Here is a 19,635-nt window from a genome sequence, read left to right on the forward strand (position 1 = left end):
TCTTCTTAAAGATCTGTAGGTTGAAATTATTAGGAAACACATCATGAGGGAAGGCTGTTCCAGAGGACAGAAGTAGAAGAAATAAATGAGTAAGAGTAGCAAGTTCTATGAGTTTGCAGTGGTACTGTAAAGGGAATTTGGGTAGCAGCTACTCTTGTTCTAACAGGCCGAACAGCAGGTGAAGGAATGATGCTTGCCAGTTCACTGGAGCAGTGACCATGGAAGTACGTGTAGAAGAGACCCAGAGCTGAATCATTGCATCTGTGAGGTAGAGGATGAAGTGAGCCTGTGAGGAGAGGGTTATCTTTGAGCCGAATTGCTCTCCTCTGGACAGCATCAATAATTTTAAGGCGGTTTTAGATGCCTTTAGATGCCCCACCCTAAATGTGTGCACATTATTCTAAGGATGGGAGGATTTGAGATTTATATTGGGTTAGTAGCTGGGTGAATGCACAAGAAAACAATGCAAAGTTTTTAGAAGTTAAGAAAGCTATTGATATCATGAGTTAGTGCAAAGACAGGTTTGGTCCAAGGAGATAAAATTCATCCTGTCTGAGTGATGCTTGTATTACTGAAGATGAGGGAATGTGGGCTGAGATCCTTCGCGAGAGAAAAGGCAGGTCTGCGTTTCGATGGTACTGAAGGTGACTAGGTCATTCTTGTCCCCAATGAAGGATGATACGGAGATCAGTGTTTAAGGCACTGGTTGCAAATGATGTTGATGTAAGGGATGTCTAGGAACTACATGGTTTGTCAAAGGAGTAGGATAAGTAGAGAGTGCTATCGCCGGTAAAGCTTACTAAGAGAGAGAGAGAGAGAGAGAGAGAGGCTGTTATGATATTCGGGATCAAATAAGTGTTCAATTATAATTCATTCTTCCGGCTTCGGGATTATATCTTTCATGTACATTACATTTTTCACGGAATTAAATCTTTATTTGATATTTATATAATCATTACACGACCTATATATATATATATATATATATATATATATATATATATATATATATAACCTCCAGTTCCGGTCTCATACGTAGGTGGAGGTTTTCCCCCGTAAACTTGGTTTTTCGGTCTGAGCAAGGAAAGCAACCGGAAACTAGCTGTTATATTACTTGCTAGTAAAGAAATAAAGAAACGTCGCTACTCATCAACCATTAAGTTGATGAGAGAAAACGTGCGACGTGATAGATTCACCCTAACATATAATACTGTATTATATAAGAATATGAATCGAAACCAAATATAATGTTTCTAACGTTGTCATCATTAATCATCTGTTTAGAGAGAATACTCTAAATAATATACATCTTGCCTTGCTGCAAGATGTACGCTATCTAATCCATTACAGAGATCTTTCACGATAAATTATTGAATAAAACAACTAATAGAAATATCTTTCAATTTGAATAGACACTGAGCATTACTCTTCTTCAAGAAGTTGCTGTTTTAGTAACTAACCCTCTCCTGATAATCTCGTATAAAAATGATTCTCGAATAGATATCATTTGTCAATGTAAAAGTTGAAAGATATTTCCGAAAAATAACATCTCACCTTTAATATGGCAGAAACTACTTAGCATTGGCGGACCATTTCTCATATTCCTCTGCAGTTAACCTTACAATTGTTCACTTGGATTAAGAAAGAGATATCATTGTTTGACGTGCTGTCATCCTCGTTGTCGTTATGCTATTGAAAATATCGTTATAGGGTAATACATTTAGTTATCAAATACGATAGTATGAAAGGTATTTCCAGTTCCAGAACCACACTTCACAGATGGGACAATAAGGGTCTCTAGAAAGAGTTTTTTCTGGGGGAATGACATTGTCCGATGTATACGTGTTCACTATTGGAATATTTCTTGCAAAGTACGTAAGGAAACCAGTAGAGAAATATAATGTCTGTACTGTAATCACTGCGCTAAAGTACGTACCATACGGTGTCGCATGTGAGTGGGCACTGTTAAAACTCCAGAACACCGTTATCAACATGTGACCTATGAATATCAACATGGTCTCATTAAACTAGTGATGTTTATTGTATTCGTTAATTTGTATATTTTATTTTTAAGCGTTGAATTTGTTAGTTTTAAGTATTCTGAGTTCGTAATTGACATCTGCGATCGTTTTCGGAATTGTCATCTTGAAGTGGAGAACATCTGTTCAGGTTTTTGAACGAAAGAGGGGGAATTCTCTCTTCTCCATTGATTTAACTTGGTCTAGCGTTTAAAATAAACTCGCATTCTGTTTTTTTTTATCCTTTCTCAAAACTGAGGACTGCAGAGGGGAAAGTTTTTTATTTAGAAAATAAATGTTTTCAGGAGTAAGTGATCTGAATTTTCAAAATAAGTATAAGTGAACTACAACAGTGGTTCTTAACCTTTTATTAGTCGCGGCACCCTAAGTATCCTAAAATATTTGGGCGGTCCCCTAGTTTGTAGTAACATAATAATAATAATAATAATAATAATAATAATAATAATAATAATAATAATAATAATAATAATAATAATAATAATAATAATATTATTATTATTATTAATATTATTATTATTATTAAAATTTTTATAAAATAATGGTTTTACTTTCTGATTATAATGATAAAAAAATCAGAAAACAGAAATCGACGTTACTTAAATATTATGTTAAAACTTTACTGTATTTATATTTAGGAAATAAAATAATGTTCTTTGTTTGCTCATTTTATAAGGGGGTAAATTTTAAGAAATAATAAATCAGTATTACACCACTGAAAGTTTTGAAAAGTAATTGCATTTAAGTAGCACTTGACAACGTTAAGTTTTATGCATTCGTACTAGTATTGTTTAAAGCAGGAATCGGCAACCTTTTCAGACTCACGGGCCACATTCAATTTTTATTTTTAATAATCGGGCCGCAAGCGTAGCTCGAACAACGGATTCATTATAAATACTTTGCATCTTCAATATGTTTTGCTGAGCAGTCAAAGAAGCTTGTAATTTATTAATTTGACTTTTTCAAAGTTCACAGTTCAAATCCTTGTATTGGCTTTCATGTTGATTCTCGTAATGACGTCTGATATTATATTCTTTCATAACATCAACACTTATGTTTTCATAACAGCATCATTAAACCTTCTTCCTTCATCTGTAATTTTACATTTTCTTGAACACATTTTTGAAATTATTTTTAACAAATACATATCCTCTGAAAATAATAGTTGATGTCATTGAATTATATTAAAAGACGGACCAGGGAACTCGACTGCAAATGGGCGACAAAATCTCGGTTGTCGCCGGATGAAGTTGCATTTGTTATTCCCACTCATGATGACTCACATGGTTGCCTCCTGCCAAGTTGCACGGCGATATCACGAAGTATTGATATCAAGTTATTTTTAATTTATTATTCATATTATAAAATGTATTATTTAAATAATTCACCATACAGGCCACATGCCATGTAAATATGGTCAACCTTTTATGGGCAGCCAAAAATGCACGTTTGGGCCGCATGCGGCCCGCCGACCCCTGGTTTAAAACTTCAGTGAATCACTTCTATCACACGTCCAGTAGTCAGATGTCACGACTTACAGTGTTGTCAGAAGCGAAAAGTCGACTTCTGACAACACAAATACCGAATTATGCAGTAATTTCTTTTGTGGCGCCACCACAAAAGAAATTACTGCATAATTCAGATTACTAATAGAAAACGATACAAGTTTGAAAAAGTAAAGTAAGGAGTAAAACAGTTATTTTAAGAGATTTCAAAATTTTAAAAACAAGAAACGTTCTATAAATTTTTCGCGGTCCCGTAGGGGACCGCGGCCCACCGGTTAAGAACCACTGAACTAGAGTACATGAAAACAACTTTTAAAGCTAGAAAACTGAAGTTCTAGAAATCTGGAACATTTTACTAGCCACTGTTTATTACCTTTTATATATCCTTATAAGGACTGGCTTAAAGGGGCGAAGCAAGAATGCTTTTCATCTTCCCCGTTATCTGTAGAGGACAGTGTAGGGATAAGGTGTTATTGAGCAATTAAAGCTCTGATCATGGCAGGAAGGTAACAGCAATAGCCGAGCCTCAGTTAGAACTTCATTGGCTACAGCATTGCCATCCATTACCCTAATCACCGCATCTCACGGTCGATTTTCATTCCAGTTCCCTGTTTATTATCACATGCTTCTTTCTTTATTATCACTTCTTGATATGCACTCATAAGAAATGTAACTGATATTATGAGAATATTTACAAATATTTAGATGTTATTTAATTTTGTTCAAATAATTTTCTTTTATTTTTTATTTTATTACTAATTATATATACAAATTTTCTGTGCTTTTATTTAATAATTTTGGAGTTCTTGATTCTTTTTATTTATGATGATCACCAGGCTTGGACTAATAAAAATTAGCCATGCGGCTAATTTTTGCATTTATCCTTCGATTATTGTTTCCTTTAGAATTATTATGAAAAAGTGAACACCAAGGCAACTCGTAACAAATGTGGACCAATCCCCATGTATATTATCGCTCTCATATCGAAGAAAACACGTATTTCAAATATTTTCCAATAAAAGCATAATTTTTGAATAACAAAATGATCCAATTCTTCTTAAAAATCCTCTAAAAATGTTAGAACCCCCTACATTGTTCTCACTATGACGAAACTATGAAAAATGACTTATTTCGTCATTATAAATAATCCATTCGTTGATCGATGGTCAAAGACTTCCCAACTTAGCTAGTTTTGTCATTTCTATTATTCTGTAATGTTTAGCCAAAGTTCGTATAAGTAGACACTAAGCGTTACTAATCACTTGGATTTAAAACTTCTTCAAGTACTTAAGAGAAAGTTATGTGAGGGATAAGCTACATTATAAACTTCGAAGATGTGCAGTAACTTAAAAACAAAACAAATGTCAACTTTTTTTATATATACTCAAGAGCTTCATAATTTTCTAGTCTGCTGTTCACATTCAATCAATGTCCTGAAAGTCTTTTTTTTTTTTTTTTAGTCTACTGGCCTTAACGAAGATGGACAACTCCAGTTTTGCATTGTAAAGCCTCAAGATATTTGCCCGCAACATTTACCGTCCATTAGGCTTCTATTTTTTTAGTGATATTTATAAAAGACCTTGCATTGGGTAAGGTAATAGAGGAACGCAATATAAGGCTAATTGAATAACTTTCTTGTGAAACTAAGTTACTAAACCACTCTACTTTGCAATATTCTTTATATAAAAAAATATTTTATAACTAGTCAACTGTTATATGCACTTAAATATCGTGCGGACAAGAAATTTTAATGTTCATGCCGCTATTTTTCGATATATCTTCTGAAAGACTATTTGCTATTTTCGATATTTCCCAAGTCTTGAATATACCTCTGTACAGGATTTTAAAAATTAAAACCACAAACTTTTCCTCCGTAAGAGAACTACTGTACGTGCTCTATTTCTTGCCCACTAGTACTGTTCATTGTTCATAAATTTTTCATTTTTTTGGTTGACTCGTTTTACTTATAGATAGCGCTCTTATTTTTGCCTACCCTAACTGACAATTGACAATTGACATTTATTCTTTAAGGGTGAAGCAAAATGCTTTTCATATTCCCCGCTATCTGTCGTGGTTACAGTGAGGGTAAAATTTACGAGCAGTTTGCTCACCCTGAATGGGCATGGAGATTATGTATCGTTATAGGAGGCTAATATAGTTTTTGGTCTTCTATATTTAAATATGTCCGTTGGCTCGTATGCTGCAGCTTGTTGAACCAAATCGTTGGGATGTGTGGACGTCTTTAGAAAAAATTTGGAGGCTAAGGATTGTAGATAAGAGAGAATATAGGGAATATTTGTGTCTCTGTGGAGTTGGCTATTTCTAACATACCACGGGGCGTTCAAAATCATTCTCAAGCACTTGTTCTGCACTCGCTGTATCTTAATAATGTTAGTATTAGAGGTGTAGCTCCAGGCTGGAGAGGCATAGGTGATTATAGGACGAATCGTCATCTGGTATAGCTGCAATTTGATTCTGTTGCTGAGTTTGCTATTTCTATTAATTAGCGGGTAGATCTGAGCTATGGCTTTAGATGCTTTTGCACATGCAGACTTGATATGTTGGTTGAAAGATAGCTTTTTGTCGAGAATCACACCCAGGTAATTTGTTTCTTTCTGCCAGAGAATTTTAGTATTGAATAGTAACACATCCCCTGCAGGAGACATTGGCCGTTTTGAGAAGAGAACCGGAGAGCTTTTCAGGGGGTTGACTTCCAATCTCCACTTGGAGAACCAACCCTCCAGCTTTAGAAGATTTTCTTGAAGCTTTCTGGTAACGAAGTGGGGTCTGAGAGATCTGGTTAGTATTGCCGTATCGTCCGCATACAGTGCTAAAATAGAAGTCATCGGATTGTGTGGGATGTCTGACATGTATACAGAAAACATCAATGGAGCCAGTAGAGATCCCTGCGGCACTCCAGCAAAGATATGGCGCTGGGACGATGTAGAACCGTTAATTTTAACTTGGATTGATCTATTCTGAAGATATGAACGGATTAGATGAACCATTTTTACTGAGATACCGGCTGAGATAAGTTTGTGCAGGAGTCCAAAATGCCAGATTTTGTCAAATGCTTTAGATAGGTCTAGGAATACCGCTCCTGTGCACTGGCGCCAGTTGTAGCTGGTGGTGATATATTCCACAATTCTGTGGATTTGCTGGGTAGTACTATGGTGTTATCGAAATCCAAACTGTTCTTTAGGGAGGATGTTTAGGTCATTTACTGAGGTTTGGAGTCGTGAGAGGGTGACCTTCTCTGCAACCTTACCCAGATTGGAGATGAGACTGATTGGACGATAATTCTGCGGTAAGTGTGGGTCTTTGCCTGGCTTATGTATAGGAATCACATCAGCCATTATCCAGGTGGAAGGAAGATAGTGAAGTCTTAAGATTGCATTTATTATACTGGTCAGATGCACTATAGCTTTTCGAGGCAGCAGCTTGATCACCCTGTTTGAGATGCTGTCTGGTCCAGGAGCTTTATTGTTCTTAAGTTTTTTAATAATATCATATAATTCAACAGGTGATGCGGGTGCAATATGATCAGCACTGGTATCAGGGAGGTTTAGTGCATGCCTAACCTGTCTGTGGATTTTGTACAGATGATTGAAATCAATGTTGTTATAAGAAGGTTTGCACTGATCCTCAAGATTTTTAAGTATGGCTTCTGCCTTATCTGCATCTGTGTGGACTAGGCCCTGGTTTGAGATTATAGGGGGGAGGGATCTGGTTTTATTTTTGATGTTTCTCAGTAGGCTCCAGATAGAGTGATCAATAGGTGAGATAGAGGCTAACTTTTTATCCCAAACTTCGTTTCTGTGTGTTTTAAGTGCATCTCTAACTGCTCCATTCAATCTGTTAAGCACTGTCTTATCCTGAGGTGCGCGAGTGTTATGAAATCTCTTCCTAGCTCTGCTCTTCTCTCTGATCAGGTCCATAATGTCCTCAGGCAAACGATCAGGCTTGGGAACAGGTTTCTGGTAGGATGCAACCATTATAGCGGACTTAATCTGTTGGGTGAGGCTAGTCACTGCAGATTCCACATCTTCTGGTGTGCATATGTGAGGGACGGGTCCAATTTGATCCCGAAGTGCTTTAGACAATCTCTCCCACGATATGCCTGAATGAGAAGGAGGAGGCAGGCATTCTTGTTCTCCCAATTGCAGTAGAATTGGGTTGTGATCCGACGACAGCTCGTTTAGTGATGTAAGGCTGTACTGTAGTTTAATGTCTTGTAGGATGGCTATATCCAGGATATCAGCAGTGCCAGATGTACTGATATGAGTTGGTTCGGTAGGTCCAGCCACAACAGCATGGTTTAATCCTGTGTAGCTAGAAAGGATGCGTCCATTTTTATTGGTAGATTTACTGTTCCAAGCAGGATGCTTTGCATTGAGGTCTCCAGCAATGATGACCGGTCCTTTTACTCTGAGGTCTGATCTAGATCTGAGGTCAATAATGTCTTTAATGGAGGGTTGTACGCAGAAAAAATTGTAAGGTTTCCAAATGAGTTTGTGAGTATATTAATTCCCGTGATTTCGAGGTTGGTGGTAGTAGGGTTGGTTATTGAGTGATGATTGATATAGTTTTTGATAAGGGTGGCTGTACCTCCACCTCTATACCCAAGCCTGTCGTTTCTGTAAATCTGATACCCTCTGATTTTCAGGGTGTCAGCAGGCCTCAGGTGAGTTTCATTAATTAGCAGTATATCTGGGTTGTATCTATTATTAAATTCCTGGATTTCTAACAGTTTGTTTTTTATACCGTTGGCATTCCAACCGATAATCCAAGAGTGTTTGGGACGATTTTTTTTCTATGCATCAGAGAGTGCAGATAATATGGATTGAGTTTGCTGTAGGAATCTTTTTGTGACACTTAAGGATGGATTTGAGTTGCTGAAATCCTGCAGCATGTTTGCAAGAGAAGAGGTGATAACAGCTGATAGATTTGAGTGTGGATTATTCCGGTTCTGGGTTTGTACTATCTGTTTGGAGCGGGCCACATCAGCATATGTTCTTACTTGATGTTGAAGATTCGTTTTCTTAAGGGGCTCAGTTAATGATGGGTGAGCACCTGTTGTCATGTTTTCCCTCTTGGAGAACTGAGTAGCCTGAGCGTCATGAACTCTTGCACTAGATCACGAGTAGATTGATGACTTGGATCATTCCATCTGTTTTTGGGGTGATGTATACACCCTCTATAATTAGCAGAGTGAGGACCCCCACAATTAGCGCACTTAGCCGGGGTGGATTTTGGCTTGGCGCAGGTGTTTGTGGGGTGATTCTCGCCACATTTTAGGCATTTGAACTGGGCTTTGCATAGCTTCTGGGCATGGCCAAATTTTTGGCATCGGTGGCACTGCCCAGAAGATGATTTCTTTCTCAATGGTTCTGGGGTGATTTTGAGTCCACAGATTGATTTTAAATTATAAATGTCTTTGTAAATGTTATGAATTTCTACTAAAACTAAAGGCATAGGTGTCTTATTTGATCTAAACATTCTAGTAACCTTTATGGGGGGTAGTTCCTGTAGGTTAAGGTCAGTAACTATTTCATCTGTGTCAATATCCTCGGAGACTCCACGTAAGACTACTTTCAGATTTTTTTCGGAGGCAAGTGAAAATGTGTGATATTGGGTTCCTCTAGTGTCCAGTTCCTTTGTAAGATTTCTATAGTCAGCCACCGTGGTGGGCTGGATACGTATTCCCTAGTCTGAATTTTTAGCAGACGTGTAACGAATCTGTGAATTAGCCATGATGGTTCTGAGTGATGACCATCTCTGCTTTTCCCTTAGGATAATCGGTGGCACCTTTTCATTGGGGGAAACAGAGGGATCTGAAATGGGAACATCCTCGTCCATACCAACAACATTTGTTGACTCAGCAGCAAGAATTTTTCTCTTCTTACGTGCGTGGGTTTCTTCTTGATCAGAAGGATTAGAGGTAGAGACAACTAGAGTGAGTTTTTCCTCCATTTGAGGGGAGTCTTCATTTTCCTCAACATCGACTTCAGGTGAGGAATACAAATTTAAGTAGCCGGGCCAATCCCGTTCAAACTTTTTGAGGAGCTTTTTAATAAAACTGAGTGCTAGCTTTTATCGAGTGACTCGATAATAGTGTCGGGGTCAATCATGCTAGTAGGCCATGTCAGCTTGAACTTCTTTTGGAGTTTATCAATGAGTTCAAGAGCTGGCTCTTTATCGAGCAAATCAGTGAATACGTCTAGGTCAGGTACGCTCATATCGATTTAGCTGCGTATGTGCGTTAATAAAATATCCAACAGGTCTGAAGACCTGCCAGCAGAAATTTTTGTAAAATATCCCGCAGCCGCAAAGGACTGCCTGCAATATCAAGCATAGGCGTGTCAACCAGCAATAAGATGTTAAAATACAACAACAATGGCGATACTAATGGTAGTAGGCCTAGAGTATCGCCTTTGTGAAGTCAGTTGACTTACCTGGATAAACCAGTATGGAAAATAAAATGCCTGTTTATGGCAGCAAGCAAATAACTGATATTACTAAAGAATAAGCATAAATCTCTAAAAACTTATCAGTCAAATTCACAATTCACCATCAAAAATACACGACACGAAACAACACGCGAGCTGCCATCTTACTTCCCCTTCCTACCCTAACTTCTTAAAAGAACTGGGCGATGGACTGAGTCCTTGACTCTTTATCCCGTCATCTGAATGAAGAAAATCTGTGTGGATGGGGTGTTATTGAGCTAAAAAGCTCTAATCATGGCTGGGTAACGGCAATAGCCGAGCCTCAGTTAAACCTTCATTGGTTACAGCATTGCCATTTGTTACTCTGGAGTCCTAAAAAGGACTTTAAATCCATGTATTTTGATCCCTACCCTAACTGCATTTTTTAAATTTACTTAATAATACTCGTATATAGATATTATAATACTGTGTATACAAAGTTTGCCCTCTGTCAATAAATGATGGGCTCAAAATCATTATTTTGTAGATACAAAAAGAAAATTTAATATAATTAAAATTATATTAAATTTTAAATTAAAATTTAATTAAATTAAAATTATATTAAAATGATATTGCAATGATTCTACATATATGCAGATTATAATAATAATAATAATAATAATAAACAAGTAAAATTACTTTACTTATTATGAATATTATTATAAATTCTGGGTGGAATTTAATATGATACTCAATAGAGTGAGGATTTTATTAAAACCATCACTCTATTGCTATTACCGTTACACAAAGGTAGCTATTATGCTACTACGTAGTTTAATAGCTACCTTTTCATTCATTTGTATGATACATATTCTTCACACGCATGGAGATCTCCTGCAAAAATGAACCGTTGGTTATTGGTAAACATTAGCTAAGCGATTTTTTTGCTCTTTCGTGCTATTATATTTAATAATCTAAACATTTCTCAGATTTTTTTTTCTTAATTTTGAATTTTTTAATACCGAAATTGTATTTTATTTTTAACGTGAATCGAGTTATCATCGCGTCCGAATTTTGTCTGAAAGCCATCCTTATATAGTCCTTATAAGGACTGGCTTAAAGGGGCGAAGCAAGAATGCTTTTCATATTCCCCGTTATCTGTAGAGGACAGTGTAGGGATAACGTGTTATTGAGCAATTAAAGCTCTGATCATGGCAGGAGAGTAACAGCAATAGCCGAGCCTCAGTTAGAACTTCATTGGCTACAGCATTGCCATCCATTACCCTCCAAGGGTATTGGATTGAATGAATCAATCACCGCATCTCACGGTCGATTGTTCTTATATATAGGATGGTTGTTCTAAAAATATATAAACTAGTATATGAAAATACAATAGGTGTAAAGATTTAATTAAGAAATAGGTACGTGCAAAAATATATTTAGAAGTTATTTCTAAAAGAAAAACACTAAAATAATTAGAACAACATTCTTTTTAATTATAGTGATTTTTTTAATATTTTTTATAGCATTCTTATCATATTTAAAGCATATCTGTGATTTTCCATTTAAAATTCATATTTATGAATTTAGGGACACAGAACACACGTGTTGAAAAGATTATTTTACTAATTATTAATAAAATAAAAACTTGACGTTTCGACTGCTGTATCGAGGTCATCATCAGAAGGATACACGTGTATAGGAACCAAGCTACATGCTGTTGCACTCTATAAAGGTAAATTAAATCTACGTTGTTAACTAATCTTTTTCTTAGCCTGACTCTAGTGATAAAAATAATAATAAAAATAAAAATAAAAAATATAAATAAAAACTACAATAAACTCTGCTAAAATCCTCACGTACTAAGATTCTTCTGGAATTGTACAGTTCATATTGTTATATTAGGATTATCTTCAGGATTTATACAGTTCAGTTTGCTATTGAATGTTCAGGAAAAAAAAAACTTCACCAAGTCTTCTTGTATTAAGATTTTTCTTTGTGGTTGCTATGAAGGTTGCAGATGGGTCCTCCACATTCTTGGAATGGTTAGACCATCATTTTTATTCAGATTCGGATTATGTTTGAGCATTTCACATGGTTCTTTGAATTACCGCTCGAACCAGGTTTTGGTGCGGTGTAGGGACTTGATACCTTTCCAATCGATTCTGTGGTATGTTTGGAGTGCGTGGTTAGAAAGTCCGGTTTTCCAAAATGGAGGTATTTAATGTGTCGTTTGTGTTCATTCTTCCTGATTGGGATGGTTCGCCCTGTTTCCCCTATGTATGGTATGTTACATGTGCATTGTATTTTGTAAACCCCTGGGTGGGCTAGGTATGGCAGAGGATCCTTGATAGAACTGAGTAGGTGTCTTAATTTTGTCGGGGGTTTAAATGTGGCTTTGATGTTATATTTGTGTAGTGTTCTGTCTATTTTTTCGGAAATGCCTCTAACATATGATATGGCAATAGCATTCTTGAAATCTTTTTTGTTCTTAGTGGTATCTCTGTGGAGGATCTTGTGAATGGTTTTTATACTGTATCCATTTTTTATAATGGTATGTTTGATGATCTCATATTCATGGTTAAGAGCTTCTTCATTTGAACAAATAGTTTGAGCTCTGTGTTTAAGGGTGCTTATGACCCCCTAGTTTTTGTGTTGGGTGGTGATAAGAAGTTTTGTGTATGTACTGGCCTGTGTGTGTGTGTGTGTGTGTGTGTGTGTGTGTGTGTGTGTGTGTGTGTGTGTGTGTGTGTGTGTGTGTGTGTGTGTAGGTTTGCGCTAGACTGAGAAAGAGAGTGTGACGAGTGTGTCTAGGAATGGAAGAGAGTTGTTTTTCTATTTCAATGGTGAATTAGATGCGTTTGTGTTGTTTGTTCAGGTGGTTAAGGAATGTATTTAGTGCTTTGCGGCCGTGGGGTCAAATGGAGAAAATATCGTTGACGTATCTGAGCCAAATTTTGGACTTTAGGCACGCCGACTCTACAGCTCGTTGCTCAAAGTCTTCCATATAAAAGTTTGCTATTGGGGGGAAAGGGTGAGCCCATGGCTATACCCTCTACTTGAAGGTAAAAATGTTTCGCCACACGAGATACCCGGAGCGGAGTACGTGGGCAAAGAGGGCTGTGATGTCGTGTGGAAATATGTTCTGTAAGAGCACCAATGTCCCAATCATTGATACTATCTTGCTCTTACAGAACATATTTCCACACGCATCACGACATTTTTTTTCCTGAACATTCAATAGCAACTTGAACTGTGCAAATCCTGAAGATAATCCTAATATAACAATATGAACTGTACAATTCCAGAAGAATCGTAGTACGTGATGACTTCAGCAGAGTTTATTGTAGATTTTATTTATTAAAGTTTTTTTTTTATCACTAGAGGTCAGGCTAAGAAAAATATTAGTTAACAACGTAGATTTAATTTACCTTTATAGAGTGCAACAACATGTAGCTTGGTTCCTATACACATGTATCCTTCTGATGATGACCACGATACAGGGGGCGAAACGTCAAGGTTTTATTTTATTAATAATTAGTAAAATAATCTTTTCAGCACGAGTGTTTTTGTCCCTAAATTTATAAATATGAATGCTGATCGTCATGTAACATTAAAAGAAAGAGTTCCATTTAAAATGTTCTTATTATTGAAAATATTCCTAATTTTTTTATTAAAAATTACCATGCCATTCTCCACTGCACTCTCATAGATATTCTTTCATAGATATTCTTTCTTACAACGTTCCCTATTTCATATAACTCTAAAAGAATAACTGTTATATATTAATTTGTATTTTATCTTCATTCGCAGCTCTTTGTCAACGACATAATAATGTTATTTTAGGCAAAAATCAGTATTAGGCTAAACAAAAACAGCTGAAAAAATTTCATCTACTTATAAGCTAGCGTTCATTTCAAAATTAGCATCATTCATCCTATATGCACTAGTGTTGGATGCATCTCCTTAACTGACACAAACAGAATTATGCGTTGTTTTTGCCATTTATCTTATTAAATGTATTACTTTTCTTTTTCCCAGCAAAACCAATTTAGTGACGTTTTTATAAGAGATGACCGATGTCTTCCATTCTTGTAAGCGGTAATCTACGTCTTGTTTATGTGATTTGGAGACAGAAAAGATCGTGATACATAACCGGATAACAAATAGCCGTAAATGCACGGCCAAGAGGTCATGTCAAAGCAAACGAGAACTGAAAGATTTGGAAATGGAGTGACACTCATTTACGGAGCAAACATCAACACGCATAAAACAGATCCAGCAAAGGCGGTAATGATGGAAGAAAGATAGTAATGGCCTAATCTTTAAAGCAAAATAGCATCGTTATATCTGCGTCCCCCCCCCCAAAAAAAATGAGTATATTAGCCAGAGAAAAGAAATGAAGACAGAGCGAAGGTAGGTTATGTATGAATAAATCCATCTTTGTAATGACGTAACAAACATGAGATAAAGCACGTCCAAAATGTTACTATTTAAGCAGGTGCATTTATAATGGCTTCGTTATTATCAAAGCGAGAGTCGTAAATGCAAGTTTTGATTTTTGTCGTCTCAGAGCATGCGCAGTAAAGAAATGTTCCTTTTGCCCTTATATACCGATGCTAGTAAAAGAAAATGTTGATTTCGTATAGAAAGTAGTAAATAAAAAAATGAATAAAAGTATTCATGAAAGTACTTGTCGGTTATTAATTTTTATAACAGTATGAATGAAATGACTCATTAATAGTACGAAAAGGAAGTAGCGATAGGCCAGTCTCCATAAAAATAATCACAATAATATATGAAGAGGATTTGTTGATTTCAATGTCTCCATAGCAACGACAGCATTACAACGAACAGGAACTCATCTATAAAATTCACTTCCCTTTCTAGTCATAAGAATAATGTTATACTTCAAGAAAATAGTTGTCGGATGTGCGAAATGTATTAAATTCTGATATCGCTTTGGGCTTTTTTATCGATCCCATACAGGAGAGGTCGACAGACCTATAAGCACATTAGTGCAGTGTGTTGCCTAAGGTTAGGTTCTTACGGCATAAAATCAGTCTAGCTACTTTATTGGGGAATTTCCTAATTATGCTTATACCATGGAAATAATATGTATGTGATTTCATCACTTTAATATTAATTGTATGTCTGGTTGGTCGAGTAAATAGCGTATTTGCCCTGCAATCAATAGGTCATGGTATGCATCTCTCTGAGGGCATGGGCGTCTGTGATTGTCTTTAAGTTGTAGATCAATTTCAGTGTGAGACCATCGCCACACTTCCATCTGTGAATGGAACGTACATAAAAAATTATGTCACAAATTCTTAAATACATAAACTCCCTTTTACTAGTTCAAAATCAAATCGAGAATATCATTTTGATTTATTTTCAGACTTAAATATTTAGACATCTCGAATAATTTTAATCTCTTCCAAATTGAAATTCGCGCATTTCGTTCCTACTGCGCTTCTGGAACTTTTTTTGGATCACGGATCGGCAACTTTTTTTTATTATTGCGGACTACACTTATACTACTGGCCTTTCATCTGACAAATATCTGTTAAATATTAAAGAACAGTCATAAAAAAGTGTAAAAAATAACAAAACCAACTGGAATTAGCAGGTTTTATAAATTTTAAACAGATCAACAAGGCTTAATTTGAATGTGTTAGTGGTGATGGGCTGTATAAATATAACATAGAACTTTATTGTTGTTTGTCCTTGGTTTCATTTTGTCTTTGGCCCGATGGGTTACCAACTTTTCTTTACTATCATTGAAACCATTTACGACCTATCATTGAAACCATTTACGACCTATCTTTGACGCAAAATTTGTTAACTGAAAGCCCAACGTACTTCAATTTGAGATAACACACATACACACACAGCTGAAAATGTTTTATGGAAATACAAAAATTTTACTTATTATTTTCTTTTATTTGTGTCACTATATGGTTGAGTTTTATGAATATATTATTCGTGTAATTTTTAATTCTATTTTATTTATTTATTTCATATTTAATTTTAATATTTTTATTTTTAAGTTAAACGGATCAGATTTTAGTCTTCTTTACAAACTTAAACCAGACAAATATACTTTTTTATTGCTTTACTAATCTTAATTCTTACCTTAGAGACCAAACGTGGAATTTTTATCAAGCCATTTTAGGACATCGGTAAGCAAGGTGGCATCACACAAGGCATATAATCACTGACACAAAGCCATACCCCAGTGCAGTTCGAACCCATGGCCTGTTAGTTGAAGAGTTAAGACGTTATCCACTCTGCACACACCTGGCCGATAAATGTAATCACAAGTTAATGCAGTGCTAAAATAAACAAATTTTTTTTTTTTCATACAAGAAAATTTTAGGCTGGCTTGGTTGGCCAAGTAAATATTATAATAGCTTTCATTTTTTTAATTTTTTTATCATTTTTATTTTTATCATCTGATGTGGGACTACATCCATATACCAATCCACCAGAGTTGGAATCCAATCCAAGGACTGTAGTTTGGAGAATGGAGACTCTCTTCACTCCCGAAACAATCCAGCACATAAATTCTCGGTATTAAAAATAAATAATTTCTGGGAAAATTCCCATGTTACTCCTCTTAAACACCATTATTATAATTACGGCTATTATAGCCTGTTTTTGTTAAGGAGCGTCCCTTATTTTAAATACATTTTAAGAACCTTATTTTAAGAACATATATATATATATATATATATATATTAGGGCGTTATGGGTGAGTATAGAAGGCAATTATAGCAGAATAAAAGAGGTGGAAAAAATTTTCCACATCTTTTATTCTGCTATAATTGCCTTCTATACTTCACCAATAATGCCTAAAATATATATACTCCTTGTTTTGAGTAATAATAGTCAATGTATTTAAAATAAGGAATACTCCTTAACAAAAACAGGCTATAATAGCCATAATAATAATAATAAATAAATATTTTTTTAGAATTTTATACTCATCTAACCCTAAATATGCATATCGGATCCAAGATTTCTTGAGTGGGGCTGGCAAATAAATAAATAAATAAAATTAAAAATAAAAAAAAAACTTCGGCAATGCATATATAACCTGAACATTTCCGAGAATTCTAAATCAAGTGTATATTTAAACTATAAAATAAACGTACCAAAACTAGCTCACGTTCCGTTGATTCTTCATTACTAATGCTCTTGAAGAGCTCCAGTTCAAACGAAATGTCACGTGACTAATTTTGTTGCGTGTAACAATACCTAATTCTTCTTTATTCAAACGTGTGAATAAAAGAGAAGGTAAATTGATTCGCAAATATTAATTACTTAAGTACTACAATGTGTGAAAGAGGCAAACGCATTTTCCATAAGGACACATCAGAACTACAACGACTTCATTTTACCTTTCAGCTCCATTCGGCGAGTTCCTGCATTGTAAGCTCTCATTCCACATCGTTTGCTAACTCTCTCTCTCTCTCTCTCTCTCTCTCTCTCTCTGCGATAGAGAGAGAGAGCGAGGAAAGCATTAACGCCTCTAAGAACAACAGAATGACATTTCTAACTAATTAGTCCCTCAATCTGTAGTGCCAAGCCACAATCTATGACTGGTGATTGGAGAGTTTTTGATGGTTCCAAAAATAGAACGGGTGATTTTTCTTAATTAAAAAAAGCGCACATTATCGTTTCATTAGGAAATGACCAGTCAGAATAGCCAGGGATGTCTTATTCATCTTCTTCCAAATGGTGATTAATTAACAAATAATTACACTACATTTAGGCCTAACTAGATTAATGATAAAATCGATAGCAAACAGCTATGTAATTGGACAGATGATTAAGAAATTTCTTTGTCGAACTTTTTATTTCTTAACGCCATATTTTTTTTTACTAACAATCCCCTAAGTAATTATATAGTCGGACTTCTTACACTTCTAATATATGTAATTCAGTTAGAGACAAAAAAAAGAAACTTCTTTTTTCAAGGAGGAATTCTACAAATGAGGTTGAACATTTCACCATCGGAGCACTTTTTAAAACTTTGTGTCGTCAAACCCTTCATTTTAATAGGTAGATTGATTAATAGCAACTTTATAATAGTCGCTTCTAATTTACTTCAAAAAGAAGAAGAAAAAGATAAAATACATTGGTGCGTGTTTTTGACTAAAGAAAAATGAAGTTTGCAAACGGTGAATTCTATTAATATTAATGTAACCCACCGGACCGAAAATAACATCGCAAATTTCTATTTCCTAATTGGTAATACTTTGAGGCCTAATGATGTATTCTCTAATATATACTCTACATTGTATACAAAATAAGGTGTTGCATCATAGTAAAGGAATTAAAGTGTTTAAAATAATAAAGAAAATATTTAAAAATTTAATAGTTAATCATACTTTACAAGATTATATTCTGAATTTCTTCTTATTTCATGTTTACATATCTCCTGTCGGTGATCCGATGTTGAGAGTAATTTTTGTCGTAAATATTCCTTTGCCTAAATAAGAACAGCTTACCTTTGTAAATACTATGTAATAGTTATATTTAATATTTTTATTAAAATAGCTTTATCAAATTGAATAATTCCTTAATTCAATTTTAAGTTAATTATAATAACATTTGCCAAACTTAATAACCTTTAATTAATTATTAATATTTTATTTAAGTTTTACTGTTTTAGTCAAATTTGTTATTATTTGATTATAGGCAATATATCTGGATTTTTTGTTTAAATTTATTATTATATTATATTATATTATGCGCACCCACCTACCCACCCACCCACCCACACGCACACACACACGCACGCACACACACACACGCACGCACGCACGCACGCGCACACACACACACACATTGATTACAGAACCTGTAACATAATAATAATGTAGTGTATGGGCAGGTGAGTAATGAAAAAAGCAATCCGTTGATGGGCTTCTTGAAGATCTACAGGTTGTGTTCACTGGGGAAAACGGCAAGGCTTTTTTTGTTGTTCTTTGGAGCAGAAGTCGATAGAATGAAAGTACAGATGAAAAGTTGATGCGATAAATTTGGAGTTGAACTATACATGAACGTGGACCAGCAGCTACTCGTCTACTTTTGATTAGAGGAATAAATGGGTGGTGATGGTAGCTCCTCTTCAGTGAAACAGGGACTCTTGAATATACCTACAAGAAAACATAACGTAGAAACAGAGCATCTCTGAGAAAACTGTTGGAAGGAGTTTGTGAAAGAAGGTTCATCTGTTAAGCGAACTGCTCTTTTCTGGGTACAACTTAGATTTCTTAGGATTTGTCTATCCTCAAATGTGAGAACAGTATTCTAACGTTAGATTTTTTTCTATATATATAAATGTAAGGAGATAAGTAGAAGAGGACTAATGTTTGAAATAAAAAAATACCAAGCATAGCAATGTACAATGATGAGATAGCTATGGATGTAATATTTTAAGCCATGATAAGCTGCATGTGAAAGTCAACATTAGAAGAGGAAACGAGTTTTACTTCCTGTTGGAATATTATCAAAAGTTAAAGGGATTGAAACAAAATCACCAAATCTTAACAATGGTAAGTTTCTTTCGAATGTGTTTATTTTTCATATTATTCTGCCAACGATATCACTGTTAACTTTCGTAATTTTTTTCAAAACGCTCACAGTTGTGATTAT

At 35.2% G+C, this 19,635-nt stretch overlaps 1 long non-coding RNA gene across 1 annotated transcript in view; it reads right to left on the bottom strand.

The window, feature by feature from the left end:
• The window catches only part of LOC150109971 (uncharacterized), a 135,718-nt gene that overhangs the window by 15,660 nt on the left and 100,423 nt on the right, over positions 1-19,635 (bottom strand). Inside the window, exon 2 of the long non-coding RNA XR_016548584.1 lies at positions 16,105-16,269. This is a non-coding gene — a long non-coding RNA (uncharacterized LOC150109971). The remainder of the gene's footprint in view (positions 1-16,104; positions 16,270-19,635) is intronic.

The sequence above is a fragment of the Typopeltis vanoorti genome, chromosome 1 (assembly GCF_054136105.1).
Source record: "Typopeltis vanoorti isolate ZY-2024b chromosome 1, IOZ_Tvanoo_1.0, whole genome shotgun sequence".
NCBI lineage: Eukaryota > Metazoa > Arthropoda > Arachnida > Uropygi > Thelyphonidae > Typopeltis > Typopeltis vanoorti.